Below are 27853 nucleotides of genomic sequence, written 5' to 3'. Positions count from 1 at the left end.
AAATGTCCTTATGACCAGAATTAGCACGATGAATCCAGAATTTCTGGTTAAAATAGACGGAGAAGGATCAGACTCAAATAATTTCTTTCCTATACTGCCTTTGCAGAATGCTAGAACACCAGAGCAATTGAGAAATATTTTTTGCTAAAAGATGAAATTGCTAAATTGGTTTAGCTCTTTAATCCCATACAAGTGTACACTTCAGACTATAAAGACAGGATTAAGGTAAGGCATAGAGAAGGACACAATTGCCGAGTTCAGATTACAACTTTGTCCCGCATGTAATATCTGAATCTATTACAGCCAAGTGTAATTTCATCTAGAAGCTATTATTAACTCAGAATATAAATGAGATTTGTTATTCAGACAGCATTCTTGCGGGCACAGTGCTAGCCCCTTATTCTTGATTAAATTATGTTAGAAATTCTGTGATCGTGAAATTATGAGCTACCAATTTAGCTATTTGTAGAATGGCACCGAGAAATCTCCAGCCCAGGGCTTAATGGTCCTTCTCCAAGTCAACCTATTTGATCTCCTGGCCTCGATACAAATTCCTCTCACAAAATCCATCTCTTCCTTCATCTGCAGCCAAGTGCATCTCTCGTATTTGCAAGAATGGCTCTTTTTTGGGGGGGCAGGGAGGTGGTGGCATAGCTTTCCCAGATACAGCACAGGCAAGAACTTCAAGAGCAACCCTTGCAGTTAACCCAACTGGAACACCTGCAAATATAACTCTGCATTTTCCCCTTCTGGGAAGTTAAAAACCAGCCTTTTTAGGCAATTCTGCAGCTGTGACTGAATGGGTGATTTTATTTGCAGCAAGCTATTGTATGCTTTTCCATAGCTGGAGTACAAGTATAACCCAGTGCACTGGCATCTTTCCTGCAGAAGATGGTGAGAGGGCATCAATCCTCATCTTCTCTTGCATGAGAATACAAATAACATTTCCTTTCTGAAAGCTACAATCCCTTATATTATTTGATGTCATCTTGTACGTCAACCCCAACCCCTTCCTGGGCTGGGAGATCTTGCCCATGGTGACTCACATTAGCTACCTCCTGTTTGTTTTACTATGCCATGCTCTAAGGTGCTTCAAAATGCTTTTGAAGAGCATTTGGAAGCTGCAGCTGGTCCAGAAATGGATTGGCACCAGTAATTTTACGCTTATATAGGCTCTGTGAGCTGCACTGGCTCCCTAGTGGGCTTCCGGGTGCGATTCCTACATGGCATAGGGCCAGGCTATTTGCAGAACTGCCTGTCTCCCTTTGTGTCTGCTCACCCACCAAATCTAGGGGGCGTGCTCCAGGGCTCTTCTATTACACAACGTCATCTTATTCGTTCCACGGTATGCCTTCTCTAGGGCAGCAATCTGCCTGTGGAACAGCAACCCTCCAGAGATTAGGGTAGCCCTGACACTACGACTTTTGTAAAACATCACAGAACTGGCTGTCCCCCAGGCATTTGGGGCCATGCAGTTAAATGAGCTCTACTGGTTAATGTGATTATTCTTTAGGAACTGGATTGTATCATGGCATTGGGTTTTTTTTGTAAATCTTGTGCTAGTGGCTTTAACCCTTGTATACCACTCAATGTCACACTGGGGAGATGGGTGGGTCTAAAAATGATTTAAACAAACAAGCCCACCCTGTCAAGGGGATGGGGTTGAATCCAGCCAACATACCAGATTCAACTCTCTATTGCTCTGACAGATTTTCCCCTTGCCTTTTGGATTTTCCTGTAAAAAAAATCTTATTCTTTCTGAAACTCTTGGAAGGCTATGATTGTGAGCCTAAACAATCTGATTCACTAATATTGGCTTGATCTCTGTTTGGCCAACTCTTTTTATCGTTTCTTGTAAAAGCTAGGCATGCTATTCTGGCATCCAGAGCTAAACTTGCATTTAAAAAAAATAAAAATCCTGGGTCTATCTTGTTGCTTGATAGGACAGCTTCAGTTGGGAACAACTCTCTATCATAACCGATGCTTGGCAAAACGACAATCCTTATACAAAATGAATACAACTTTGAGAATGCACTTGTGACAGTATTGCGGGTTGTAAGAAAATGTTTGGGCTCTTTGCTGCACCCAGATCAGGGGTGAAATCCAGCAGGTTCTGACAGGTTCTGGAGAACCGGTAGCGGAAATTTTGAGCAGTTCAGAGAACCAGCAAATGCCACTCTGGCTGGCCCCAGAGTGGGGTGGGAATGGAGATTTTGCAGTATCCTTCCCCTGGAGTAGGGTGGTAATTGAGATTTTGCAGTATCCTTCCCCTGGAGTAGGGTGGGAATGGAGATTTTGCAGTATCCTTCCCCTGGAGTAGGGTGGGAATGGAGATTTTGCAGTATCCTTCCCCTGCCATGCCCACCAAGCTACACCACACCCACCAAGTCACGCCCACAGAACCGGTAGTAAAAAAAAAATTGGATTTCACCGCTGACCCAGATGCTCACCAATAAAGCTTATTAACACGGGGCCTGTGTTCCACACCAAGATATCCTCATCCAGGAAAACCAGGTGGATGGTTTTCATCAAGCAAACCCGCAGATACAACAATGTGAGAAGCAAAAAGGAGCACAAGTATACTAAAGGAGGGGTGTTTTTTTTTTAAGCTTTTTAATTTTGAAATTTGTGTAGCACCTACACAAATCCTAAGACTGCAAAATCCTCAGGGAGAAGGGCGGTATAGAAATCCAATATAAAATAAAAAATAAAATAAAAACATATATTTAAAAGACGTCTGCTTTTACTCATAATATGAACACTTTCTATGTGTGGCTAAAAGAGATCTGAAATATTTCAGATTGCAGACGACTGAAGAACCAACACACTAGCACTACCAACACCCCACCCTAACAAATTGTTTTCCTCCAGGAAGCCCTGTCAAAATATTCTGTACACTAGAAACAGATGGAGAAGTTGGAGAGATTGGGGGGGGGAACATTCTTGGGCTTTTCGTTCCTTCCATCATCCTCAGTATATAAATAAGGGGTGCAATGCTATCATTAGCCTTGTGAAGATCACCTGAATCAAACTAGTTATCTGTTCTTTCCCCAAATATCCATCTCTCTTTTTTTTTCATAGTAAGAGTGAAGTATTAGAATGTAGCATTGCAGGCTGACTCTGCCCAGAGCCTGGAGTTTGATCCTGATCGGTTCCTGGTTAACTCAGCCTTCCATCCTTCCAAGGTTGGTAAAATGAGGACTCGGATTGTTGGGGGAAATAGGCTGATGCTGTAAACTGCTTAGAGGGGGGCAGTGGTAGATTGCTACCATTTTGCCCCGGTTCGGGCGAACCGGTACCAGCGGCGGCCGGAGGCTCCACCCACCCGCCCAGACATCATCAAATATGCTCTGTGCATGCACAGAAGTGCGCATGCAAAGAAGTGGTGCATGCGCGAGCGAACCAGTAGCAAAGGTAAATGAAACCCACCGCTGGAGTGGGCTGTAAAACACTGTGAAGCGGTATATAAGTGCTATTGCTATAAAGAAATATAAAGCTACACTTTCACACCCACCATAACTTTTATCTGTCATCCTTCTTTTTTCCTCCCTGAGTCAAAGTAAGGCCTCTACCCAGAAACTATTCATTATTGCAGTTCAGAGAGCTAGGCAAATGTAAACACACATACCCCTACACACACACACACACACACACACACACACACACACACACACACACAACAAGGAGATGTGCCAGGCTGCAACTAAGCAGGAAATACGATATGCCGACAATGTTCAGTCAGACAGAAATGAATGTGAGTCTTGGTATGTATCCCCCACCCCACCCCACTCCCATCTTATCAGCAATATATAAACTCTCCCATTTTATAACAATAACAACACAGTCTTCTGTTGATTAAAGCAAAGCAGACACCACCCCCATCTGGTCAGTTGGAGGAATGGTATCTTGGAAAAAATAGTCATAGGCAACACAGCTCTTTAAAAAGACTAGTAAGGTTTTTGAGAAGATGAAGAAACGTACGCATACACACACCTCCCAACTGGGAATAGTGATGGTAGGGAAAGACTTTTCATTGGACGGAATGTTTAGTGCGTCAGAACCCAGTGGTGCTTAAATAGCTACACCCGGATTTGCACATCGAGTCAAGCCATCATATTTTCTAAGTCACAACAGAAGTCAGTTTTGTATGTTCAGACCCAATGACAAAGCACACACTTCCCGACTTGGAAGCTACGGTAGCTGGGTTAATACCCAAAATCGAACAAGTCACATTATGGCTTAGTGTGAAACAGATCGTTGAATGATTAGCATGACAAATGGATATGCTGAAAGAAGAATTACTTCTAGGTTCAGAAATTTTTACTAAGTTATAATGAATATAACAAATAATAGAATAACAGAGTCGGAAGGGATGTCGGAGGTCTTCTAGTCCAACCCGCAGCTCAAGCAGGAGACCCATTTCAAATGGCTGTTCAGTCTCTTCTTAAAGGCTTCCAGTAATGGAGCACCCACAAGCTCTGGAGGCAAGACGTTCCACCAGTTAACTGTTAACTGAGTTATCTCCCCCCCCCCAATTTTTTCCATTGATCAGGATTTTTTTAAAAGCTTCCCCTATCTCCAAATCATTCAAGAACCTGAAAAAGAAGACTTGATTTTAAATAATCCACAAAAGGGCATTACAGCTGGATAGTTCAGCATTTTCTATAATAATGCTTACTGTTCTTACTTTTTAGAACTTCTCCAACGTAGTGCTAGGGATCCTCCAGGTGTTGCTGTGCAATTGTTGGAAGAAATGTCCATCTGGGTTCAGTTCCAGAAAGAAAGAAAGACAGTTTCTGTCTTAAGATTTCTATTTCTCTTTTAGGGGAAATATTCTGCCTTTTTAATATTTCCTAGAATATTTCATTTTTCTAGGAGAGGGGCCAGTGCTAACTTCCTACACTATGATTTCCAGGAACTCCAACTGGGAAGAATGATGAGGGATTCTGGGAGTAGTATTCAGTGCCAACGGGATGGCTCCTGGTTCTCCATCCCTGCCTTAATTATACCTTTACCCTTTGTGACTCTCCTGGTGGGACTTCTATACCTGCAGGCTTGTGGTTGAGGTAGAAACTGCAGCAAACATGAATCTGCCACCTCCATCAAAGCAAAGTGGCTAAGAGGCAGAAGGTCTCACCTCAGGAAGGAGCTTTGTGAGGATGAAGCCCAGCAATCCATTTCCATGAAGCAAAATGCCTGATTGAGGCAGATCGATTGCACTCTTCACAGAGTGCGAGTGAAGAGAGACTTAACTGTCCATATAGCCACGTCGCTCATTCAGCTTTGCTTTCCTTCAGAGTCACAAGAAATGGGCTCCTTCAGACAGGTATCTCAGAGAAGAATATTTCTTCCTTTTGCTCACACACTAAAATAAACACACTAGCATGTTGTTTATGAGATCCCCATCTGCTAGCTGAGATTATGCTTCTGCTTGTTTTTAAATTACATACTAAATAAAGGTATGCCTTGCATCTATAAACAACAGAATGTACATTTAATAGGTCATGAGTTATGCTTTCCTTCACCGTATATCAGATTTATTTTTAAAATTATCAGTTTTTTAAAATAATGTATAACAATTCTTTGTTGTAGAAAAAAAAATCCCTTCAGTAAATTCCTGGCACCTTCATGGCTATGGTCACACTGAATTTTGGGGCAATTGTATGAAGATGGTTTGCCACTTCGCAGTGGCTTCCTTTTAATTCTCTGTTTCATTTATAGGCCCCTGTCAGATTCCTACTAGTGACTTAAAAGCATGCTAAAAGCATTACCCCAGCATCACTGGTAAGATATAAAACCTATTATCTTAGCTATTGTAAGAGGTACAAGTATGGTTGGGTGTAGTGGTGGGTTTCAAAATTTTTTACTACCGGTTCTGTGGGTGTGGCTTGATGGGCTTGGCATGGCTTGGTGGGTGTGGCAGGGAAACGATACTGTAAAATCTCCATTCCCATCCCACTCCAGGGGAAGGTTACTGCAAAATCTCCATTTCCTCCCGATCAGGTGGGACTTGGGAGGCAGAGAATAGAGGAGAGCAGGGCCAGTCAGAATTTTTACTACCGGTTCTCCGAACTACTCAAAATTTCCGCTACCGGTTCTCCAGAACTGGTCAGAACCTGCTGAAACCCACCTCTGGTTGGGTGGCTCCAAAGGACATCAGTCATTAATGGAAATTCTGTCATGATGCTGTAAAGGCCCCCATTTTTCCATACTAAACAACTCATTCATTAGAGAGCTGGGATATGATGGGATTGTACCTGAAACATTTGCATTGAAGACATGTAGTCCTATACAGAATCCATAGCTGAATCATCCATGCATACAATAAACCACAATTTCCTTTCTCACTATCTTTCCTCCTCTGCTAACATTATTTAAGATGACCTACATCTATGCCATCAGAGTCTATTTCACTCTGATATTGTCAGGCCCCAGATAATTTCAGGCCTATAATTTGACCTTTCTGAGAATATAGGAAGTTTGAGGGGAAAACAAATTGTTTTGATTATTCACCATGAAGAACATCTTTTGAAGATGAAGGGCAAGAATTCCACAGATGATGTTGGCATGGCTGTGGCAGATCTGAACCAAGAACAGATGGAAAGGCAGAAACAGTAATTGGGCTTGGACATTTTCATAGGGGTAAGAGCTAAAGGATGAAGGAATGACTAAAAATGACAAAAACATAAAATACCAGTAGCCTAGCATGTTTAAACTTACAACAGGTGACAACTCCTAGCCACCTTGACTAAAGTAGGGGAAAAAAAATAAGCCAAGTTGATGTAGAGTAGAATCCAAGAGGATTTGAGTCTGGAGCAGACGTCTGCATCATTGCACATCAGGGAACATATGCTTCTGTATGCGTCTGTCATTTGAAGACAGTTGCATTTATACTTAAACCCTCTAGCTCACAGGTATCAAACTCATGGCATCACATTGCCGTCACATGACATTTCATGATGTTTTCCCCCTTTGCAGAGCTGGGATGGGCGTGGCCTGCATATGATGCATCCAGCCTGCAGGCCGCCAGTTTGACACCCCTGCTCTAGCTGCTCCATTTTGTCAACTGAATGGTCTGCCCGCTTCCCAACAGGAAGTTGGGTCAACCAATCAGCATCCAGGATGTGTATCTCCACACAATGCGTAATGTCTATGGAGATTCTTAGTCATCCAGATCATGGTTGTCCCAAAGGTGCTTTTTCAAGAGGCAACTGGACTTTCTGGTTTTTCTTTGAAGGCATTTTGCTTCTTGTCCAAGAAGCTTCTTGGACGCGAAGCAAAATGTTTTCAAAGAAAAACCAGAAAGTCCAGTTGCCTCTTGAAAAAGCACCTTTGGGACACACAATTTGTAGTTGAGATTTGGAAGGTGTGCACCTCAGTCTATCTGCAACCGTCTGCAATCTACACTTACCCCCCTTTGCAGTACAGGTATGCTTCAATACCTATGCACAATTACAGACAAGTCTAAGTCAAGCTAAAAGACACCTTTGTCCCCCTTATACTCAACCATCGCACAAACATCCCTAAGAATTTCTTTTAATTGCTAGGTCTTCATTGCATTGCTTTATTTCACCTTTAACAGTTTAAAAGCATTCTTAGTTGTTCTAATACTAAGGTAGAACAGTCCCTATTAACTTTTGCCATTGGTATAATCTGAGGCCATTCACCAACCATTCAGCTGATTCCCCACTCACAGGTGAGATCATCCAGTACTTATTGGGTACTGCAGCCATGGCCTTCCCCTCAATTATTGGACATTGTCATCCAAGGCAGTTCTCCTTTGGTGGGCAGGAAAACCCAGCCCTTCAAATCCTACTTTCTCCTGCCCCCACCTGGTGTCTAAGCTCAGAGATGTGGATCAGTCTAAAAAGTAGTTTACCAAATTGACAGTGAGGATGCAGACTGCTTCACGAAGCAGGACAGTTTCTGTCTCTGTCTCTCTCCCCTGTTTCATGGTGTGCCACTCCCTGTGCCCGTCAGCTGTTATCTGAGATACCTTTGGTACAGATGTAGTGCTATTCCAGAGTAGCACTATGCCCTTTGAATACTCTCATGTAAAGCAGCTGAGCATAATTAAATCAAAGGTTAACAAATGGCTAAAAGTGACATTGTGGCCATCTGTCAAACTACTTCTCCTTCCTATCCCCACATTAAGGAGTCTGATTATGTGTTTTCCTTCCAGATGGTCATAGTTGATGGGAGAGGAAGATAACACAGCTAGGGGACCATGCCTATACACATTAAGTATATGAAGCATCATTTACTGGCATTATGCCTTTAGCAGGTTAGGGATTTGGGGGGGGGGGAGGTTTAACAACTTTAATGCCGGTATTGGGGGAAGCATTTAACTAGACTGCACGGAAGAACCCAGTACAGAGAGAAGAGCAACAAAGATGATTAGGGGACTGGAGGCTAAAACATATAAAGAACAGTTCTTTATAAACAGTTGCAGGAACTGGGTATGTCTAGTCTGATGAAAAGAAGGACTAGGGGTGACATATCAGTAGTGTTCCAATAACTCAGGGGCTGCCACAAAGAAAAGGGAGTCAAGCTATTATCCAAAGCACTTGAAAGCAGGACAAGAAGCAATGGGTGGAAACTAATCAAGAAGAGCACCAACCTAGAACTAAGGAGAAATTTACTAAAGGTTAGAACAATTAATCAGTGGAATAACTTGCCTTCAGAAGTTTTGAATGCTCCAACCCTGTAAGTTTTTAAGAAGAGACTGGACAACCATTTGTATGAAATAGTATATCCTGCCTGAGCTGGGAGTTGGAATAGAAGACCTCCAAGGTCCTTCCAACTCTGTTATTCTGTATTCTATATAACCCAACCTTTTTTTAGCTAATTCATGATCAATGTTTATATGTGCTGAACATGTATAGAATTTCAGTACAGACTACAGTACAGACTTTTCTGCTCTATGACGCACTATGGAAACTGGATTCAACCATACAGAAAGGATTCATGATTTGACACTGTCCCTCCGCCTAGTGTGATCCTTAACATGTTCTTCAAAATGGATAAAGATGTGTAACCTTTTTTTTCTCAAAATCAGAGCTGGCATGCTTAGGGCCTCCTGCATTTCAAAAAAGCGGGTGGGATTTAGGCAGAAACTAAAATAAAATGAAATCAAAGTAATAACACACTAGCATGCAGGTGGTATAATTACTCCACATATATTTCAGAACTGCACTTTATTTCATTAGCAAAAAGGATTACTTTTAAAGAGATAGGAATTAAAACTAGACGACAGAATAACAGCCCACTTGAGATCTTTTGGGAAAAAAATCTCCCCTTGCACTATAGTAGTTAAAGGAGGGCAGAGGGTCACGTTGTAGGTCTGCTATGTGTGCAGATCCAAAATAGAAAAATTTGAAAATAGAAAACAGTGCATTCCAAAATAGAAAAAGAAGTATGAGAGGGTTCCATCCTTATTTTTTCTCTCTCTGTTTTTTTTTCTTTTTTCTAGAAATAATGAGCACTGTAAAATCAGGAAATGACAGCTGAAAAAAAAAATGGCCTTTCTTGATCCTTCTCTATCCCTCAGTAACAAATGTTTGACTATTAACACAGCCCTCTCCTCTTCAGGAGAAAAGTCAGACCAGGATCCGCGCAGTTGACCTTTCCAGCATTCCTGAAATTGCTTTAGTCAAGGCTTTCAGCGGAAATCCCCAAACAGCCCATTTAGCTGACATGAAGAGAGTTGCCCATGACACCTCAGGTTAAGATTCAGCTAGATTTTGCATACTGAGGTCATAAAACATTATCTGAGCTTATTGTTCTTAAAATGCCACCGGCAGTGATTTTCCTCTCTCTCATCTGACCCAAGGACTCCGATTGAAAGATGAAAGGGACGGTTTGGCCTGTTGCAAATATTTTTGACAGTCTTTTTTTACCTCCATAGTGTTTACCTGAACACCTTTAAACATCTCTGTATTTGTGCACAATAAATATAAGTCAGGGTTTGGATAAACTTACTCTACCTAAGCAAGTCGCCTGTTCACTCAGGCTGATAGTCCCAAGTACGTCTTCTGACCAAGCTTTTGTTATGATGTTTCCAATTAGAATTGGAATTAAAGTGTTCTGGTTGGGGAGCCTTAACTCTCCTTCTCAGCTGTTTTTAAATCTTCCCTCCCAGGATCCCACCCAGATTAATAAAAGAAAAAGACCCACCCATGGATATGTTTGGAGGGTAGGATCAGAAAAGCAGGTGGGAGAGAATATTTTTTTAAAAAACCCATACATGAATACACAATCATTCCAAATAAGCCTGGGATTCTGTATACAGGTTCCCCTCATTTAGTGACCAGCAACTCTTAATGATTTGGAAGGCAATCTGATTCATCTGTGGCCATTTCAAATGCCACATGATTCTTTGATTTTGGTGCAAATCAAAAACTCATTTCAGGAAATCTAAAATCTTTATAACTATCCTTTTGTTGCCAGTAAACGAAAGAAAGCAGTGAAGCAGCTACCTGTCTTCAAACCTGGGTTTTACATCTGTTGGAACAGGTTCTTTCTATTGAAATAAAACAATATTTTCATTACATGCTCCATGAAGGAGTCCAGAGTTCCTAATAAATAATTCCAAAATGGTTTACTTACTCTTTTATTTCTGCATTTTGAGTGAAATTTGCATGAAAATTGCATACATCATCATAGTGACCCTAAGGGGAAAAACATTGAGAAGGATGTTCCCTAGAGATTTCAAACTGCCCCCTTCCTTTGATTTTTTTTAGAGAATGTATACATATAAATAATATTTCCCTAATTTTTTTTAAAAAACCTATACAGCTAAGGAAAATGCCATGGTCAGGGGAATAAAATGAATGAAATATTGTTTTCACCACATAATTAATTTTGCTTTAATAATTGCTACTGAAAGTGCAAACAAGACAACCAAAACTATTAGAGGACTCAAGCCAGGGGTGAAATCCAGCAGATTCTGGAGAATCGGTAACAGAAATTTTGAGTAGTTCGGAGAACTGGCAAATACCACTTTGGCTGGCCCCAGAGTGCGGTGGGAATGAATATTTTGCAATATCCTTCCCCCAGGAGTGGGGAAGGAATGGAGATTTTGCAGTATCCTTATCCTGGAGTGGGGTGGGAATGGAGATTTTGCAGTATCCTTACCCTGCCATGCCCACCAAGCCACGCAATGCTCACCAAGTCACACCCACAGAACCGTGGGTAAAAAAAAATTGGATTTCACCACTGACTCTAGCTACCCTTCTGTGAAGAAACGCTACAGCCATTTAGATTCTTATGCTAAGAGCAAAAGCAAGAAATAGAAGACATGATAGAGATACATAAAATTACGCATGGTATGGAAAATGTGGATAGTGCCTTTTTCCCTTTCACAGAGTTACAACTGTCTGTTGTGTCTCTGCGTGGCGCATTGATAGAGCCTATTGCTATTCAAATGAGATATTCTTTTTGGATGTCTCAGATAACATGCCTGCAGGATGTTTGTGCTTTCCTCTAGCTAGCAAATGGTTACATGCACCATTGCCACTAGTAGAAAATGGGGGGGAGGGGGGAGGATTTGCATTGCAATGTTGCACTGTTGCTTTTGTCAGTCTGATCCGTTTGCCTCCCTCACTGCTATCCTGTCCTCTGTGTTTCTTTCTGTCCTCCAAGATGGATGGATGGATGGATGGGTGGATGGATGGATGGATGGATGGATGGATGGTGGGTGGGTAGATTTATGCCTTCAAGTCAGTGTTGACTTCTGGCGATTGTCTGGACTAATCCTGCAAGTTTTTTTGCAAGATTTTTCAGAAGTGGTTTACCCTTGCCTTCATGCCAGGATTGAGAGAGGTGCTGTCCCAAAATCACCCAGCAGGCTTTGTGCATAAGGTGGAACTAGAACTCATAGTCTTCCACTTTCTAGCCTGGTGCCTTGACTGCTACTCCTGAGATTGTTTGGCAAACACCTAACTGCTGATGCAGCAGCATGACTATTACTCATAAATATAGTTATGAATGTTATGTTCCCTTGGCAAATAATCAAAGCAAAGGTCCATAACCTATGCAAACACCAATCTTCCCAATAAGATTGTTCATTTTTGCAAACACAAAATTCTGACCAATATAAAGCACCAACCCAAAGCAGCAACGGATTGACATCATATTCACATCCTATATTTCTGTAGATGAACTGCAGGACAACAAGGAGGGTCTACATTTTTTTAAAAAAATGAATCATTTAAAATGCATTGCATGGTCATTTTAGTGACAAGACAGGATTGAAGTGTTTCCTTTTATGTCAGGGGTATCAAACTGGTGGCCCGTGGGCCAGATGCATCACACACAGGCCATGCCCACCACAGCTCCATGAAGGGGGAAAACGTCGCGGTATGTCACGTGATGGCAACGGTTCCACACCCGTGTTTTACATCATGGGAATGATTGGCTGGCTGGACTTCTATCTGCTATGCAGCTGCAGAGATATATTCTTTTCAGGCTAATGGGTAGCAACCTCTTTATTATGTGCAAAATGTTTCTGAACTTTGGTTTTGGCCAGAGAAATCTGCTTCCTCCCATTCTATGGAGAAAGCATGAATTTCCTTGCCTTGTGCTCAGAGGTTTTGCCACCCAACCGGAGGATCCCCAGGGCAGTGCTGCTTTGCAAATGCTATTTCCATCAAGCTACCTGAGACAGATGCACTTGCATCCTGTCTCAATCTGTAATCAATACATGGAGGAAATGGATAACCAGAGAGGAAAGAAGAAAAAAAGATCCATTTTTCCTAGGAGACAACAGGATATTACTGTCACAAGCATTTTGCTCTAAAAATACAACAGGTTGCTAGGCAGAAATGTTAGTGACTAGAAAAGCTAGGATAATGAGGATGGGTCGGTACTTTGTTTTTGTTATTATTTTTTTTTAAAAAAAAAACATGTTTCAGTAGAGTTGTAGTTCGTCCATAAAGACACAGCTGCACATATTCTTAAGCTGCCCCTCTGCTAGGCTTGATTCTAAGCTGATTTAAGAAAATCCTGCCCAGACTGAGACACTAATAGCACTTACAACAATATTCCATCCAGACTGCAGGATACCAGGCCCATTTGCTGGATAATTTCCTTGCTGTAGCATCCTCCCAACTTTGTGTCACAGGAAAGTAATAGCCAATTGATTTCCTTCCTATGGTTGAGTCTTACTGGACATATATTTCAATATACACATATAAACACATGCACCAATTTAAGCATATAGAATAGAATAGAATAGAATAGAATAGAATAGAATAGAATAGAATAGAATGGAATGGAATGGAATGGAATGGAATTTTTTTTATTGGCCAAGTGTGACTGGGCACGCAAGGAATTTGTCTTGGTGCATATGCTTTCAGTGTACATAAAAGAAAAGATACGTTCATCAAGAATCATAAGGTACAACAATTATTGATAGCCATAGGGTACAAATAAGCAATCAGGAAACAATCAATATCAATATAAATTGTAAGGATACAAGCAACAAAGTTACAGTTATACAGTCATAAGTGGAAGGAGATGGGTGGTGGGAACGATGAGAAGATTAGTAGTAATGCAGACTATATATATATGCAAAGCTAAAATATAAAAAATGCATATGTATTCAGGCACAGGAATAAATTGAAAATGTGTATGTGTGTGTTGCTGTTTTCTCCTTTTGTTGAATGAAGTCTGCTGCAGATTCATAATATCAGGTCTTTTTTACTAGCATAGTAGTTATAGCGCTTGTCTCATCTGTAGAACATTACCAGCAGAAATATTGTTGTTTTTCTTTCAAGTTACCTATTTTTTTGGTAGGTTATTCTGTTTTTCTCATATATAGGTTGACCAGTGTACCATCTTGTCATTTTCGCAATAGATGGTATACTTATGTTTTAAGGGGAAAATAAAAAAGTCCAGCAGAAAAGTTGATAGTTCAGGGAAAGAAAAATAGTATATATTTTTTTAAACTGCTGAGTTTTGAACAAAAGAAGTTCTGTGTGTCAGGTAGTGTTATAACCATTACATTCATAGGAAATATTTATCAAATTTATTAAATAATAAATGTATATAACAATACACTGCAACAGGCAATGTAGCAGAATTTATTGAGATGAGGGGGCATTCATGACTTATAAAATAGCCCAATTGAAGGTTGCTTAGATTCTAGAAAAAAGCAAAACAAAGCAGACACAATGAATAGCTGTGCTTGGCCAACTGAAGCATGTAAACATTACTTTGAAAGTCAAGCAGGAAATGCACCCAGAGGATGTGGTGGAGGAGGGCAATGCATGGTGGAGCAGGGTAAAATTAGAGCAATTTCCTAGCATCATTTCTAGTGCATTCATATGGAGGAATCTCCTTGAATGCTTTATAATCACTGAGTTGCCATTTATGAGATAAACCAACAACACACATGGCTTTTGTCTCTTAATGGCTTTATATCTCCTCTTCCAATTTTTCCCAGAATCCACCCCCTCCATCTCTCCCACTAACTCAAATTTAGCTGTCTGTTCCTAACCACAAACCCTAATTCTGTGAAGAATCCACCAGATACCCTCCAAATATATTCAGATTACAACTCCTATCAGAAATAGGAAAGAAAAGATTGACATGCTGGAGAGGCCCCCTAGAAATTGTACTTGCAACAAATATGGAAGATATCAGGGCATGAAGGCCTGTGCTTGGATATCTTAGAACTTCAATTTGTTACTAAACTGGGATAACTTTGAAGATAAATATAAAAGTATGGAACTTTCTGGATTAGGTTTAAAATCAAGATGTTTCCAGTTGAAGACTTCCAGTTGAAGAAGATTCCAGTTGAAAATGATTTGTCAATTGTTTTTTTTTTTCTATTTCTACATTGGGCCAATGATCATGAATGAAACAGCAGGTAATGAATTTAGCTACTCAGAGAAATATGTTGCATTGACCTGTATGTGACTTACTCCCAAGGAAACCAGTTTCGCTCTGCAATGTTGTCATAAAACAGCAGGTACAGTAGTAGGCCAAGGGTCATTTTTAAAATAAAACAAAATAAAATAAATGGCTACTGCAAGCGTACAGATTCTAGTGTGGAGCACATTGTTCCCTTGGGCCAAGGATGCTGTGTGTCAGTTCCTGGTTTAGAAAAAAAAAACTTGGTTAAAATAATAAAGGTTAAAAAACAGGGGGAAAACTGTGGGTCAAAGAGCTAAATAGGCTTACATTTCCAAGCTGTCTCAGTTTCTGGCTTTTTTTTTTTTTTTTTTTTTTTTTTTTTGCGGCAGATCTTTGGCATTTCAGAGCGGCTCCCCCACCCCACCCCAGATTGACTGCTCAGGAAGTGGCGTGAAGATTTTTCACAGTCCATAATTGCAACGATCCCACTGGGGATTCCTTGGTGTGAGAGGGGGACCGAGTACAAAGTGGCCCCACTGCCCTGCCGCTGATGGAGAAAAGATTAGGCCCGCTGGCCTCGACACACCAAGCAGTATGATCAGGAAGATAGCTCAGCGGAGAGCCTTACCCACCCCCCAAATGATTTCTCTCTCCTCACCCCCCTCCCCAGCCCATGTCCTCCCCCCCCCCACTCCCTCTCTTTCGGGTTACAAAATTGCAGCAGTTAAAAGGAATGTTTTCCTTGAAAGCCCCCCTACTAAACTGGGATTAACTTCAAGGCTCTGAAGTGGGAACAGCTCCAGAATGACCAGTAATCAAGACAATAGACAATGCTGCTTTCTTTAATCTGAGGCCTGTTGAAACAGCCCCCTTGACAGGTGATGGATTAGCAGAAACTAACACAACTTCCTAATGTCTTGGTAGAAAACCCCCGTACAGTTTATCTTCAGGCACACTGCGCCCATTCTTTGGCCCCCTCTCGCAGGGCCGGCTTCCCTTAATCCCGCTCTTTTCCTCTGGCTGCCCAAAAAGCCTCCTCCTTGGTTTATCCTTCCCTCTCCCTCCAAGGCCGCCAGAATCCCCCTTAATCAGCATCTCGCCGGCTGCTGTCACAGCAGGAAAATGGATAGGATCTGCATTGCAGATGAATTTGCCGGAGAGGAAGATTAGCGGCTGGGCTGCTGTGCTGGGGCCGGGGCATCCTTCTTTGCAAACGCCCGTTGCTCTGGGCGCTTTCCTTTGTCTGGGTGGGGGTGCAGTTGGCGGCGTTCAGCTTTCGGTGCCAGCCAGTTACGTTTCGGGTAACAGATGGCGCGGCCGCCTCCGCCCCTCCTTGCAGCAGCAGCAGCAGCAGCAGCAGCCACCGAACAGCCATTCTGGCTAGCAGTAAAAAAAAAAAAAAAAAAGGTGTGGGGGGGGCATTTTGGGCTTGGGGATCGGCAGGCCGGACGGACAAAAGGATGCAGAAAGGAAGAAGCTGCTCAACAAAGCGCAGGGGCCGCGTAAGAGGAGCCCAGTTGCTCCTCTCGGCTCTATTATCCAAAGCGTGACTAAATCCACTACCTGCTGTTTTGTGGTCATGGATGCATCCCCTTCGTGCCACATCCCGAAGGGTGTCAGGAGGACTCATTCCATGTCATCTGTACAACAAGCTTGCCAAATAGGTTACACCGAGCAAGGAGGGAGAGATAGAAGGGAGGGGGGAGCGGGTGGTCTCTAGGGTCACCAAGCGATCTTTGTAATCCAGGGAGGGATTTGGTGCTACTAATGGTACAGTACCGTATATCACTTGCCGGCGTAGCAACTGTTTATGTGTAAAACTAGATGGGTGGACTTCAACTCCCAGAATTCCTCAGCCCGCTTGCGCTTTCTAAAAAGCCATTGTCGCCTCAAAATAATGAAATAGTATTTTTAAATCGTGTAAATGGTGTTTTTTTTTTTTAATTAAGAGTAGTTTGTTTATTTGTTTTTTACATTTTGGTTTCACATAAGACGTTTTAAATTAGAAAGAGAGAAAGAGGAAAACCTCCTGGAGAGGAAATTGGGTTTTGGCAAAGTGGGAAGTAAATTGAATTGGATTTACATTAGTTTGACATCCCTAGTTATGATCACTACAGGGACCCAGTATATTGTATTTAGGTGCATAATAGTGCACAAATCCAGGACTAGCATTGTATGGTGCATTTTTCTGCTACCATTCTCTGTGTTCTGATCCCCAACTAGAATTCACTCATTCGTGTTTTTTAGAACAACTAAATAGGACCTCATAAACCCTTCTAGGGCTCCCATTGAATATGCAAAAGTGTGTGTGTGTGTGTGTGTGTGTGTGTGTGTGTGTGTGTGTACATGGGTGTGAAAAACTCAAAAATCTTGGAGTGGTGTTCTGAAGGGATGGTAATGATGATAATTCCCACCCCCACCTATGACTATATTTTTACAAGGCCGTTTTCACTTCACCAGCAATGAAAATATTATTTTATCTTTAATTGCTACAAGGCTAAAATACTTCTGTAAAAACTTCGGTCATCACCATCCCTTCATAACATCCCATAATACATATAAGGATTCCTGAGTGTTAATGTTACTCTTGCAGACCATTGTTAGAAGTTTAATTAAATTACTGCAAAGTCAGCTGAAAAATCCCAAAACAGTATTATTGTATTGCTCTGATTAACAGTAGTGATTTGAAAGTTACGGTGAATTTACTTATTACAATTGTGGTACGCATTGCAGCTGACTGGGAAAAACATCCCTGTCACTTAATTTAGAATAGAGATAAAATAGCAAAACAGACCGAACATAATGAAACATGCCATAAACACATTCACTTGTTGAAAAATAGACTGTATTTGAAATGTTTTGAAATAATACAGTTCAAGTTAACATTCAGCATTCTTCTCTTTGCTATAATGATTCTGCATTATTTCTACAGTGTGAGTAACACTGATATTTTAATAATACTTCAAATATAGGAAAGTACAGAATTTGAGCCTGATCAGTTGTTCTAACCCGATGCGCTACAATTGTTTTGGCTACACTGGTTGGGAATTCTGGGCATTTTAATCCCAGCACATGAGAAACTCATTAACTCATTAGAAATGGCTAACCTAACCCATAATTTAAATCAAAGAGAGCAGGGGCAACCTGCAATTCAACCTAATTGCTTTTCTGCAGATGATCAATTCAGATTTTTTATAGTAGTGGTGTGTCAGATGATCTCAGAAAGAGCGGTAGCTGCACTCATCTGTTGTTCAGCTCTCTTCATCATTGGCATATAGCTTCCAACAGGTAGCTCCAGGGAGAATGTGGTTCTTGATGAAAGCCTGCAGGGAGCCTCTGAATTTCTTTGTCATTCTTAAAAGCAATTTCACTTTGGGTCACGTGATCAGGAGAAAGGTAGCTTAGAAGGAAGCAAGCAGCAACATCCTGAATCACTATCCCAAAGCTTCTCTCATCATTGGGGGTGAATCCTTGCCCCCCACAGAGAGGGCTCGCAAGCTGGGTGTCCTCCTGGACTCACGGCTGTCTTTAGAAGAGCATATGACGGCCGTGGCCAGGGGGGCCTTTTATCAGGTTCGCCTGATTCGCCAGTTGCAGCCCTTTCTGGACCGGGACGCCTTGCGCACGGTCACTCACGCCCTTGTCACCTCCCGGCTGGACCATTGTAATGCTCTCTACATGGGGCTCCCCTTGAAGAGCACTCGGAGGCTCCAACTGGTCCAGAATGCGGCCGTGCGGGTGGTTATGGGTGCAACTCGTGCCCATGTGACACCCTCCTGCGCGAGCTGCACTGGCTCCCAGTGGTCTTCCGGGTGCGATTCAAGATGCTGGTTACCACCTTTAAAGCGCTCCATGGCATAGGACCCGGGTACCTTCGAGACCGACTTCTGCCACCAATAGCCTCACACCGGCCAGTTCGCTCCCACAGAGAGGGTCTCCTCAGGGTGCCATCGGCCAAGTTATGTCGGCTGGCGACACCCAGGGGGAGGGCCTTCTCTGTGGGAGCCCCAGCCCTGTGGAATGAACTGCCCCCGGAAATACGTAAGATCTCCGACCTCCGGGTGTTTCGCTGCGCACTGAAGACTCTGTTGTTCAGCCAGGCCTGGCTATCAACATAATAATTTTAAATTGGGGTATTTTAAATTTTCGGGGTTTTAAACCGGGCCAAATCTATTTAATTATTTTAATTTTTAATCACTGTTTTGTCTTGTGTTTTTAAATTGGCTGTACACCGCCCTGAGTCCTTCGGGAGACGGGCGGTATAGAAATAAAATGATGATGATGATGATGATGATGATGATGATGATGATGATGATGATGATGATATTTGTGGGAATTTTTCTGGGTTCTTTTCCTCTTCAGATCCTAGCAGGATCTGGCCCACTTTCAAACTCAATCTTCCTTGGATCAACTTTTCCCACTAGAGCACATTTGGTTCAATTTTGTTCAATTTTCAGAGAGTTCCCTGCTGACGAGCAGGCGAATTATCTGAATGCCTTTATACAGTTTATTTTCAACATTCTGTTGGATTGGAAAGAGTAAAATCACTGCCCGTCTCTTTCTTAGAAGATTGGATTCAGATACCACGTTCCTGTGAGTAGAAGTGATTAATCTGTTTGGCTGAGTTAAGTCTAAACTTAGATAAAACAGAGGGTTCTTAGAACTATCAAAGGAGAACTTCTGTGGAGATGTATTTCTTGCTCTATATCTTCTTCAAGTTGACCGTCTGTGCCTGATTGAACTATGGATGTGTTTTATCTTTTGATATGTGCTGCCATCTGGAGCCATACCCCATTGCATGCAGCTAGTTAAGCAGGACTAGACCAGTGGTGGGTTTCAAAAATTTTTACTACTGGTTCTGTGGGTGTGGCTTGGTGGGCGTGGCAGGGGTAGGATACTGTAAAATCTCCATTCCCGCCTCACTACGGGGAAGGATACTGCAAAATCCCCATTCCCTCCCCATCAGCTGGGACTTGGGAGGCAGAGAATAGAGGGGGGCCAGTCAGAATTTTTACTACCGGTTCTCCGAACTACTCAAAATTTCCGCTACCGGTTTTCCAGAACTGGTTGGTCAGAACCTGCTGAAACCCACCTCTGGACTAGACTGACAATCAGACAATCATTTAAAAAATAAAGGACTTTATAAGGCGGAGTTTATATGCACCATATCGGAAATCAGATGCATACCTACACATACCTCCTAGTTTGGTTTCATAGTTAAGGTCCTGGATTTAAGAGCAGGGACACCTGAGTTCTGTCCTTTCTTAGGCCCAAGCCAATTGGGCAACTTTTAACCTGTCACTCTCTTTCTCAGTCCTAAGAAGAAGGCAAATGCTGCCAGGACTTGACATGTCAAGACTGTAGCAAAATTGGCCTGTTCCAAGGCTGACTCAAAGGCAAAACACAGATACACTTGAGGGGTCCTTGGTGCTCTCTGAGCTGGGTTGTTTTCTTGCAGACATTTCATTACCCAAACCAGGTAATATCATCAGTGCAACAAATACTAGCATTGAGATGTTACCTAGTTTGGGTAATGAAACATCTTCAAGAAAACAACTCAGCTCAGAGAGTACCTTCTGACAACCCTGAGCTATTCTCCTTTATTAGTGCATATTATATACATTGTAACAGGGGTCCCAACCCCCGATCTGTGGACCGGCACCAGACCGCAACATGCCAGCAATCAGGCCACGCAAACAAGCGAAGCCCCATCCGCAGGATGCAGGCAGCATGCAAAACCACACCCCTTCTGGTCCGTGGAAAAACCTCTCTCCACAGAACTGGTCCTTGGTGCCCAAAGGTTGGGGGCTGCTGTATTATAAGTAGTTCTCACTTAATGACTACAATTGGAAACAGCCATTTTCGTTAAATGATATGATTATGCAAGCTATCACATGACCCGGATGGACTTACGATCTCACTTCCAGCACCGTCGTTAAGCAAATTAGGCTACGGTTGTTAAGTGAGATACCACATGGCCATGATTTGCAACTTTACTGCCAGCTTCGTCATTGACTCTGCTTGTCAGAAGCCAGTTGTGGTGTGGGCAAATGGCGATCGTGGGACATTGCAAAAGTCATAAACACCCACCATTGCCAAACACCCAAAATTCAGTCATGTGACTGTAGGGATGCTGTGATTGTGGTTATTTATAACTGGTGGTTATTTAAAAAACATTAAAACCATCCCAGCATCCCTATAGCGCCCGAATCTCAATAATGTGACAATAGGAATGCTGCATTGGTCTTAAATACCAAGACCAGGCATAAAATTACCTTTTCAACATTGTTGTATCTTTCAACAGTCACTAAACAGGACAGTTGTTAAGTGAGGACTGCCTATACCGAATGTGTACTTCAGGATGACAGAAAACAGCCTTATCGTCGTTGTTGGTATATGTCTTTGTTTTAAAGGTTATTTTTCTAAATATTACTTTCTCTGAAAATCCAATTAAAGCAGGCAGCTGCTTTTTCTATTACTTGCCATTGCAGTAAATAATTTTCAAAAAAAGTCATCCTCCCCCCCCTCCACCTCTTCAGAATATTCAGAAAGGAAGCCATTTGCACCTGTATCCAAACAATCAGAGGCATAACACTGTGACGGGAAAAGCACCAATAAATAACTCAGCCAGGCCCTTTGCTGACCTTGATGGATATGCCTTGAATTAAGTCACAACATTATTCACAAATCATTTCAAGATCAATATTAACCCTGGAAAGGCAGCCGACAGAGGCCACAGAGGTTGGGGAGGTTGGGGACGGGGGCAGCAAGACATCGCCTTTCCCCCTTCCGGGCTATGGCTTCTCTACTTCAAAGCAAATTCTCCAGGTTTTTTTCCCCTCGCCCCCTGGTATGCTAAACCTGGAATGTGTGCATGTTTTGGCCACAGCATGAGAAATATCCATCTGCTGCACCAGTCCAGCTTGATTCATATTTAACTTTTCCCAGGCAAAGTTGGGCTTTAAAGAGTGTGTGTGTGTGTGTGTGTGTGTGTGTGAAAGAGGGAGGGAGGGAGGGAGAGAGGGAGAGAGAGAGAGAGAGAGAGAGAGAGAGAGAGAGAGAGAGAGAGAGAGAGAGAGAGAGAGAGAGAGAGAGAGAGAGAGAGAGAGAGAGAGAGAGGACAAAATCTCAGATCTGGCCCATCAAAATGGGTACATTGACATCTTGCCATTTTACTCTGCCTGCTTGGCTCCTATTTTTCTCCCAGCCTGCCTTACTCATGGACCTCTCCCACATCTCCATTCTCCTGCTGGACTTTTGAGCTCACACCATGATGCTGCATCTGCAACTCCTTTATAACCCTTCCTAATTCATTCATTCTTTCTTTCTTTCTTTCTTTCTTTTTCTTTCTTTCTCTTTCTTTTTTCTTTCTTTCTTTTTCTTTCTTTCCTTTCTGTCTGTCTGTCTGTGTTTCTATCTATCTATCTATCTATCTATCTATCTATCTATTTAGGTAGGTAGGTAGGTAGGTAGGTAGGTAGGTAGGTAGGTAGGTAGGTAGATAGATAGATAGATAGATAGATAGATAGATAGATAGATAGATAGATAGATAGATAGATAGATACACTCTTTCCCCAAAAATAAGACATCCCCTGATAATAAGCCCAATCGGGCTTTTGAGCGCATGCACTAAAATAAGCCCCCCCCCAAATATAAGCCCTTCCCGAAAATAATTAAATGCATGTGCAGCCAGTCCCCACCATTTCTTCTGGTTAGGTTAGGGAGAGAGAACTGGAAATCAGGTAAGACTGCAAGAGGAGCCCCGTCTTGCTCCAGGTGTCCCAAAATAACAAGACCTGCCTGAAAATAAGGCCAAGCGCTTATTTCGGGGTTCAAAAAATATATAAGACAGGGTCTTATTTTCGGGGAAACTGGTAGATAAATAGATATCTGATTTTTATTTCATCTTTATCATATTTATAAACAATTCAAGGTGGTGAAACATGCGAGATACTCCTTTCTTTTCCCATTTTCTCCACAAAAACTACCCTGTGAGGTGTTTTGGGCTGAGAGAGATTGACTGTCCCAAAGCCACCAGCTGGCTTTCATGTCTAAGGTGGGACTAGAACGCACCATCTCCTGATTTCTAGCCTAACCGCTAGATCAAACTAACTCTTCCCATCATGTCACCTTTATTTTTTCATTTGTCTCACCACTTGTGGTTGTTTTATATATTTGAGTCTGATAAAAAAAAAAAATCTTTCCTCTGCAAGTTACAGACTCTTCCTCACACTGGTGACCATAGACTTGCCTCTTGTCCTTGAGTCAAGAGGACAGTATGCTGATATAGAAAGCCCTGGACCAGATCCACCACTTCTCCAAGCTGGATAGTGTTGCTGCCAGCTGAATAAAAGATACCATAGTTTCCAAGCAGCTATTAGTAGCTTCCTGACAACTTTTCCCCTTCCACCTCACAACATCTATCAGCAGTAAAACCAACCACCGATTGTTTCCACTGTCATTTTGTCATCTTTTTTTTTTCTTGTGGCATTCGTAGGGCAAAATTAAGCAGACTAACTTGCACCTAATGAAAACACTTTTTTAAAAACATTATATGATTTCCAGCCCCTGGAAGAAGAGAAATGCTGAGGTAGGAGATGGGGACTCCCGTATGGGAACCTCCTAAGAGCTTCCACCACTGTGAATGCTTCAGTGTTTGTCCTAGTTGTTGAGGAATTGGCCAGATGGTTGCTTTCCTCTTCCTCTCTTTCCTCCTGCAAGTATGAATGATCACTTCCCCAAATGGCATGAGTGTCACAGATCCAGAAAGTTGAGATTCTCTTCTCCATCCATCTGGGGAGACAATGAGTATCTTCTTCTTGTGAACAGGAAGTGAATTGCTGGGTCTCTCTGAACCATATGGCACTCTATCTTTGCCAGTTGGAAAAAGACTTCTTGCTTATAAAAACTGGTATATTATAAAATGCTTTCCATCTGACATTACCCCTCTCCATTCTTAAGGTGATTATTATTATTATTATTATTATTATTATTATTATTATTATTATTATTATTATATTTATATAACGCCCTCCTCCCGAAGGACTCGGGGCGGTGTACAGCCAAAATTAAAACATAAATATACAATATCATAGTTAAAATTAATTAAAATCATTAAATAGTTTTGGCCGAATTTTAAAACCCAAAGTTAAAACCCAATTTAAAATCATTCAATTAGACAGCCCCACCTGTCAGAACAGTAGGGTCTTGAGGGCACAGCGAAAGACCCGAGATCAGAGATGTTACAATATCCGGGGGCAATTCATTCCAAAGGGCAGGGGCTCCGACAGAGAAGGCTCTCCTCCTGGGTGTCGCCAGCCGGCATTGCTTGGCCGACGGCACCCTGAGGAGTCCCTCTCTGTGGGAGCGAACTGGTCGGTGGGAGGCTGTTGGTGGCAGAAGGCGGTCCTGTAGATATCCTGGTCCTATGCCATGGAGCGCTTTAAAGGTGGTAACCAACACCTTGAATTGCACTTGGAAGACCACTGGGAGCCAGTGCAGCTCACGCAGGAGAGGTGTTACATCGGCGTAATGAGGTGCGCCCATAACCACCCGCGCGGCCTCATTCTGAACCAGTTGGACCCTCCAAGTGCTCTTCAAGGGGAGCCCCATGTAGAGAGCATTACAGTAGTCCAGACGGGAGGTGACGAGGGTGTGAGTGACTGTACGCAAGGCATTCCGGTCCAGAAAGGGACGCAACTGGCGGATCAGGTGAACCTAATAAAAAGCCCCCCTGGCTACGGCTGTCATGTGCTCTTCTAAAGACAGCCGTGAGTCCAGGAGGACGCCCAGATTGCGAGCCCTCTCTGTGGGGGGCAGAGATTCACCCCCAATAGTCAGCAATGGCACCAGCTGACTATACCGGGACCCTGGAAGCCACAGCCACTCAGTCTTGGAAGGGTTGAGCTTGAGCCTATTTCTCCCCATCCAGACCCGCACGGCCTCCAGGCAGTGGGACATCACATCAAGGCATCATTGGGGTGGTTTGGGGTGGAGATGTACAGCTGGGTGTCATCGGCGTACTGGTGGACTCTCACCCCCAAACCACGGATGATCTCACCCAGCGGCTTCACATAAATGTGAGGGGTGAGAGGACTGATCCCTGCAGCACCCCCCAAGTGAGGCACCTCGAGGTTGACCTCTGCCCCCCTGCCAACACAAACTGAGAGCGGTCAGAGAGGTAGGAGGAGAACCACCGTAACATGGTGCCTCCAATTCCTAATCCCCTCAACCGCTGCAGCATGATACCATGGTCGATGGTATCAAAAGCCGCTGAGAGATCTAATAGGACCAGGACAGAGGAGCAACCCCTGTCCCGAGCCCTCCAGAGATCATCAACCAACGCGACCAATGCCGTTTCTGTGCTGTACCCCTGCCTGAAGCCTGACTGATACGGGTCCAGATAGACAGCTTCCTCCAGGTACCGGGGTAGCTGTCGTGCCACCACACTCTTGACAACCTTCGCCACAAAACAAAGGTTGGAGACTGGACAATAATTTACTAATACAGCCGGGTCCATGGATGGCTTCTTGAGGAGGGGCCTCACCACCGCCTCTTTCAAGGCGGTGGGAAAGGCACCCTCACTTAAGGAAGCATTTATAATCCCCTGGAGCCAGCCTCGTGTAACCTCCCGGGAGGCCAGTACCAACCAGGAGGGACACAGGTCTAATAAACATGTGGCAGCACTAAGCCTACCCAGAATCCTGTGTTCGTCCTCGGGAGCCATGGGGTTGAACTCTTCCCAGATAATATTCTCAAGACTCACCCCCGTCTCCCTCCCCGGACTCATCCAGTCGGAGTCCAAGCCTTCCCGAATCTGAACGACTTTATCATGCAGAAACTGCACAAAATCCTCAGCTCGTCCCTACAAGGGATCTTCCCGCACTCCCACCCGAAGGAGGGAGTGGGTCACCCTAAACAGAGCGGCTGGGCGGTTCTCTGCAGATGGGATAAGAGCAGAAAAATAGTTAGATTTTGCCGCTTTTATCGCCACTAGGTAGGTCTTGATATAAGATCTCACCTGTGTCCGGTCAGATTCGGATTGACTAGTCCTCCAAACACTCTCTAGGCGTCTTTTCCGACGCTTCATCTCCCTCAGCTCCTCGGAGAACCAAGGAGCCAGTTGAGGTCGGCATCGGGTCAGAGGCCACAAAGGCACGACGCAGTCCAAAGCCCCTGTGGCCGCACTATCCCAGGCGGCCACCAAGTCTTCAGTCGAGTTGTGTGCCAGAGTCTCCGGAAATGGCCCAAGCTCCATCTGGAACCTTTCGGGATCCATCAGGCGCCTGGGACCGAACCATCTAGTCGGTTCCGTCTCCCTGCGGCGGGGGGAAGCGGCTTGAAATTCTAAGTGAAGGAGCGAATGATCTCTCCATGACAAGGGTTTAATGTCTAAGTCCCCTCTACCAAGATCATTCAGCCACTGACCAGAGATGAAAATCAAGTCCAGAGTGTGTCCCCCTGTATGAGTGGGGCCTTGCACTAATTGGGTCAGGTCCATGGCCGTCATGGAAGCCATGAACTCCCGAGTCACCTCTGACGTCTCACCGACGGATGGCAGATTGAAGTCCCCCATAACAATAAGTCTGGGGGTATCAACTGCCACCCCGGCTATCACATTGAGTAGCTCAGGCAGGGTCGCTGCCACGTGGCAGGGAGCCAGGTACGTAGTCAGCAAACCCATCTGCACTCCACGACCCCACTTCACAAAAAGGGACTCACATCCGGCTATCTGAGGAACAGTGGCCTCCCTTGGACAAAGACTTTCTCTAATAATTGCTGCTACCCCCCCCCACCCCTTCCCTGAGCCCTCGGCTGATGAAATGCACGAAAGCCTGGAGGGCACATTTCAACGAGGGGAACTCCCCCTCCTGGCCCAACCAGGTCTCTGTAATCCCAGCCACATCTGCACCCCCCTCCATAATAAGATCACAAATGAGGGGGGCTTTATTAATTACCGACCTGGCATTACATAACATCAGTCGAGGACCCAGGGCCTGAGACTCTGTGCAATCCAGGACTCGAGCCACGCTATGGGGGCCGGAGTGCACAATCACTCGAAGACAGCGCATGCGCACTCCCAAAACCTGATATGGTCCCCTGCGTCCGCCATACCTGCCCCTCCCACGTATCACATTGATGGAACTGCCCTTCTTTTCGCCACCCAGCGCCCCAGTCTGATTACCCTTCTCACCTCCTCCGCTGCGCCCAACCAACCCACCACCCTGCACAGTGGCTATATGGACCCCCCCGGTCCATCTCTACAGCCCCCTCCCCCCCTCCCGGGTCCCTTTAAAAGCCCCTCCCCCCTCCCAGACCCTCTTAAAATACGAGATGAAAATGTAACTAAAAAATCCCACAACCTCCTCCTCGCTGCATGCCACATGGAAATGCTTATATTGAATACACTGGATTCACTTCAAAATAAATTCACCCAGATTGTTTCTCCTTTATATTGATGGGAAGGCGATTGATAGGAATGCAGTGGCTATAAGATCTGCCTCATGCTTATTGGGCACAGGGATTGGAAACATATTTCAGAAATCTCTACCATACTTTTTCTATTGTTCAATTCTCATTCTCTCTCTCCCTCCCTCCCTCTCCCTCTCTCTCTCCCCCTCCCCCCCTCTCTTCCCTTTCACACAAACTCACACATATACATTCTTATATACACTTTTGTGTGCCCATACTCAGAATTGCTGCTCATCTTCACTTGCTTCCTCTCCTCATCTGCCAATAGAAAAAAAAATGATGCTGGGTGAAATTATTCTTTCTTTGTTTCTTTTCGGTGGGAATATCAAACCTGTTATCAGACTTCCATGAGCTCAATATTCCCAGGGCTGAACAACAAAACATTAGAAGAAACTGTAAGGGGCAAAAGGAATGACCTTGTAGAACATGAAAAAGAACTGCTACCAAGGCAATGGTCAGATAAGAGAAACCTCAGTGCAGGGCAGAAGTGTAATCCAAGTAAACACCTCAGATAAGATCCTCC

General features: G+C 43.6%; 1 long non-coding RNA gene across 1 annotated transcript; it reads right to left on the bottom strand.

Moving 5' to 3' along the window:
• Nucleotides 1–4691: 4691 nt before the first annotated feature.
• LOC117674130 (uncharacterized) lies at nucleotides 4692–27590 on the bottom strand. The gene is made up of 3 exons (XR_004593695.2): nucleotides 27549–27590; nucleotides 10609–10670; nucleotides 4692–4761 (listed from the first exon to the last, which is right to left on the bottom strand). It is a non-coding gene; the product is annotated as an uncharacterized LOC117674130 (long non-coding RNA).
• Between the last annotated feature and the right edge of the window lie 263 nt (nucleotides 27591–27853).

The sequence above is a fragment of the Pantherophis guttatus genome, chromosome 1 (genome assembly GCF_059756535.1).
Source record: "Pantherophis guttatus breed Tessera chromosome 1, ASM5975653v1, whole genome shotgun sequence".
In the NCBI taxonomy this organism is placed as follows: domain Eukaryota; kingdom Metazoa; phylum Chordata; class Lepidosauria; order Squamata; family Colubridae; genus Pantherophis; species Pantherophis guttatus.
Note: the sequence above shows the minus strand (reverse complement) of the source record. Positions and strands in the feature narration are given on the sequence as shown.